Source organism: Lycium barbarum, chromosome 11 (assembly GCF_019175385.1).
Source record: "Lycium barbarum isolate Lr01 chromosome 11, ASM1917538v2, whole genome shotgun sequence".
Taxonomy (NCBI): Eukaryota; Viridiplantae; Streptophyta; class Magnoliopsida; order Solanales; family Solanaceae; genus Lycium; species Lycium barbarum.
The window spans coordinates 92,533,648-92,538,553 of record NC_083347.1 but is presented as its reverse complement, the minus strand read 5'-3'; the positions used below and the strand labels follow the sequence as shown (position 1 = coordinate 92,538,553).

General features: G+C 39.2%; 1 non-coding gene across 1 annotated transcript; it reads right to left on the bottom strand.

The window, feature by feature from the left end:
• Positions 1 to 2,543: 2,543 nt before the first annotated feature.
• LOC132620625 (small nucleolar RNA R71) lies at positions 2,544 to 2,650 on the bottom strand. Its single transcript, XR_009575065.1, has one exon. It is a non-coding gene; the product is annotated as a small nucleolar RNA R71 (small nucleolar RNA).
• Between the last annotated feature and the right edge of the window lie 2,256 nt (positions 2,651 to 4,906).

The window sequence follows — 4,906 nt, the reverse complement described above, 5'->3', positions numbered from 1 at the left end:
ATGCTACAATTTCAATTCAACTCATATTTGTCAACCGAAATTTCGGCAGCACTTCCCCTATACATATAGCACCCCCGAGAACTTAACTCGGCTCACAATCATCAACAACAACCCAAGCAACAACATCAACATCAACAACAACATTAGAAACACAATATGGCAATACTAGTTCTACTTGCCGACATAATGTCATAGCCTTTACTTCAACTTCAATTTCCAAACCAATTTCAATGATTTCACATTCATTGTCAAACTAGATCATCACAACATAGTTTAGAAGCGTTTCATATCGTTTCCTTAAATTATACACACGATATACATAATATACGAACTTTCCACCGAAGTCATAACTCATTCAAAACTTCTAATCTTTGGCATACATATTCATGACATGTTTTCATCTTCCAAATTCATCAATAATCATCATGACTTGCAACCTAACAACTTCATTTTCATAATGTCGTAAAATCATACTTAAGCGACATAAGTTTCTACATTCCATTTCAAAGCAACCTCATATCGTTTTACTTTCATTTATATTGCAAGAATCATAATAACACAACTAACACATTACACAAACTTGATCCATTTCATTCCATACTACTCCATACCACACGGCCAAATACTCTCTTTGTCAATTCATCCAATTTTATTCAACTTTCATTCTCAATATGAATTCCATCACATTCACAATTAGAATACAACATAATTTCAATTCATCATTGGCATATCATGCAAGCATACACACGGCCATACATATATACCATACGCCCACTTTGCAAACTTCTATTCCATCATAAAATCAACACATTTCTACATACTACAACACAAACAAGACTTCATAACACAAGAATAAGGGATAGATTCTTACCTTTTTACTCACTCTTCTTCACTTGAATATATGGTCACTTTGATGAAATAAGGCCTCCTTTCTCCAAACCAACTACACCAAGTTAAAGAGGCTACTCAATTTAGTAGGAAAACCACAAAAGAAAATTTTTAGGAGCAAGATTTTTGGTGGTGAAATTTCCACACCAAACCCGAAACCCTCTTCTCTTGTTTTTCTTTGTTTGTTTTTTTTGTTCTTTCTTCAATCTTCCAAAAGATGAAGATGATATATAATAAGTATACTATGGTCCCCTTAGTTAATTTATCACATGGAAAATTTATTTGGGCCTTGGGTTTGGGCCATAGTTGGCCGGCCACCCCATCTCTTCTTGGGCCTCATTTCATTTCCCATTTTGAGTCCAATGACTTGTGAATCAAATTTTGTAATTCCCGAAACTAATTTCCAACATTCCAAAGTTGCCCTTAGTCTCCCTCGACACTTCTACATTAATATCCTTTCACAAACAGCTCATGTGCTAAATGCAATCAATTATGACTTTATTTCATACAAGTCAAGATTATTTCTAATTTTTTCCAAAGGTGTGAAGACACGGGATATAACACTTTTCTTGGGAAAGAGAGTTAGTATTGGTAAGATTGAATAACAATGACTCGGGGCGTTAACCCTCGTTTAACAGACTAACTTAGGGATAAGAACAAGTTTTATTGGCATTATTGGTCGCTCTTCGAGTTCAACTCTTTTGCATTTGGAAAAATCATAAAAGAGGAAATACGGCCTAACTGTTGGGAAACATTAGGAAGTCCTTAAGAGATCAAGTGCATACTCTTAGAACACCCATTAGAAGGATATCACATTGAAACCTGAAGCATAATATCTAATCAAAGTGGGGAACACAACCTTAGTCTCTCTTTCGCATTAAGTACAATTCAAGTCAAAGAATTCAATTACATTACACAACAAATATTTCAAACTGTTCGGAATAGGATTAAAGCCTTTAAAGACTAGTATCGCATACAATTAGTACCCTTTTCTCTCCATATTCCCTGTGGGATTCGACCCCAACCTTGTTTGGGTTATTATATTTGACAATGACCGCTTTAAGCCACTCATAGGTGTAATTTGAGCCTATCAAATTTTGGCGCCGTTGCCAGGGAATTCGGTTTTGAAATTACTGATTGTTGCGTACTCTTCTTTAAAACTTTTTCTATTCCATCACACCTTGTTTGCTCTTGTGGTGAACTAGGTGAACATGGCAGGAAGATAGAATCGAAATCAAGGAAACCAAGGTGGACTCCAAGTGAACCCACTTGCACCAGAAGAGGATGAAGATGAGAATATATTTGCGGAATGCATCAATGAAGCTGATTATGCTTCTGCTGTGGTCCCTCCTAGGACTGGAAATGCTACTTTCAAAATTGATAGTTCTATCTATCAGCTGCTGAAACTTGAAGGTTATTTTCGAAATTCTTTGGAGGATTGTCCACTCCGACATTTGAAGAACTTCCTGCACGTGTGTGCTCAACAATCCCAAAGTGTTGTTTCTGCTGATGCACTTCGGTTGCGGGTCTTCAAATATTTTTTGGCTGGCCAAGCAAGGGAATGGTATGAAAAGCTTCCCAACAATTCTATTCATACTTGGAGCGAGCTAGCCAATACATTTCTGAAGAAGTGGTTCCCACCGAGCAAAAAGGCTAAACTTCGAGATAAGATCTTTGAGTTCAAACAGCTCTCGGGGGAACAATTATATTCGGCATGGGAGAGGTTCAAGTACTATCTAGCTCAATCTCCAACTCACGGGTTTCCGGATGCTATTCTCACCGAGAAATTCTACAAGGGCTTAGATACAATGAATCAGATTGCTGTCAATACTGCCGCGGGAGGATGCTTCATGGATAAGTCATTTATCAACATCACTCGTTTACTTGATAAACTCACCACCCACAATCAAGCTTGGCATTCAACTGATAATGAGAGTCTCTCTTATGGTAGTCTATCACTAGCTGCTGTTGCAAAAGAAAACCATGAGAGAGATCATGCCTTTGCTCGATTGCAAACCCGGTGGATCTATTATCAAAGAAGTTGGCAGAAATGGATGCACAAGGGGTAAATGTTGTTGAAGAGTTACCACCTCATCCACAGGGGATGTATCAAGTCCCTGAGGGGATGTACTAAGATGGGCAACAACATTATGAAGATGCTAATTATGTCAACAACTCGCAAGGGGGTTATCAAAGGCAAAAATTATCAAGGTCCAGGCCATCACCCATGGAAAAAGCCTCAACACCAATTGCAAGGGAACAATTATAGCAGAAATGATCAGGGAAATCTAAATCAAGGGAATTACAATAACAACAATTATGGCAACAAGAGCTCTAACCCCTACATTCCACCAAGGGGGCAAGCATCAAGTTCCCCATAGTGGAGAGACAATTCAGCTAGCAACTCTGCTGGCAATGCTGCTAATGATTCTGCGGAGCTGAAAAGTATGATGCAGAAAATGCTAATGAATCAGGACAGAACTGAGAGTACAATAAATGAAATGTCTCAGGTTCAACTATCTCATTCAGCTGCCAATCAGAAGCTTGAATCGCAATTTAGAGACCTTTCCAGAGAAGTGCATACTCCTCAACGTGGACAACTACCAAGTGATACAATTCCAAATCTGAAAGGTAGTGGGGTAAACTCTGTGGAGCATGTAGTTGCTATTAGCACCCGAAGTGGAAAAATACTTCAAGGTGCTGATAAAAAAGTGATTGATCTAAAGCTAATTGTTGAAGAAGAGGCATAAACTGATGTATCTAATGTTATTGTGGAGGACGAAACAGAGGAGGAGGTCCCTATTATAGCTGAAGAGGAGCAAAATCTTGATAATCTTAAGGCACAAGGAGAAAAACATGAAAAGGGGAAGGCAAAACTTTCTGGCGCTCTACGCCCTTTGACTCAAATATTCAAATCTTCACCGTCTTTTCCTCAAAGGATAGTGAGGAAAATAGAAGATGACAAGTGTTTGCGATTTTATGATCAACTCAAGTAATTGACGATGAACATTCCGTTCATGGACGCTATCCAAGAAATGCCTGGATTTGCTAAGTATTTGAAGGATCTCTTAACAAAGAAGAAGAAGCCATTGAAACACGACACTGTGGGTATCACTCATCGTGTCAGTGCTATTGTTTCCAAGACCACAGTGCAAAAAAGGGAAGATCCTGGAGCATTCACCATTCCATGCACCATAGGGCAACAGGATTTTGCCAAGGCGTTGTGTGATAATGGGGCTAGCATAAATCTTATGCCCCTTGAGATTTTCAAGAGAACAGGATTAGGGAGACCAAGGCCCACTACCATAAGATTGCAGATGGCTGACAGGTCGATAAAAAAGGCCAGTTGGGGTAGTTGATGTTGTGCTTGTTCGAATTAGGGAATTCCTACTGCCGGCAGATTTCGTGATTTTTGACTGTGCTGTTGATAAAAAATTCCTATTATTCTGGGGAGACCTTTCCTTGCTATAGGGAGGGCTCTTATAGATTCAGAGAAGAATGAAATCAAATTCCGGGTTAACGATGAGGAGGTGACTTTTCACGCCAGCAAGGGTATGAAATTGCCTAGTCTTTATCAAAGTATTTCAGTCATTAATTCTTTTGATGTGGTGGATGAAGCGGTAGAATTCAAGATGGAGGAAGAATGCTTAGGTGAAGCATTATCGGCCATCTTGGTCAATTTTGATGCCGAAGAAATGGAGGGATATATTGAGACGGTGAATTCACTCACCTGTTTGGAGTCTTACTCTTATGATCCTAAGAAATTGTCTCTTGATTTAGAGAAGCGAACAACTCCTCCGGCAAAACTGTCAATTATTGAGCTACCGAAGTTGGAACTCAAGCAACTTCCATCCCATCTTAGATATGAGTTTCTTGGAGCAAATGCCACTCTCCCAGTCATTGTGTCATCACTTCTGAATGAGGGCTAAACTCATAGACTCATCGCAATTTTGAGGAAACATTTGAGAGCTGTGGGTTGGACTATCGCAGATATCCGGGGGATTCCCTCCGGAATTTG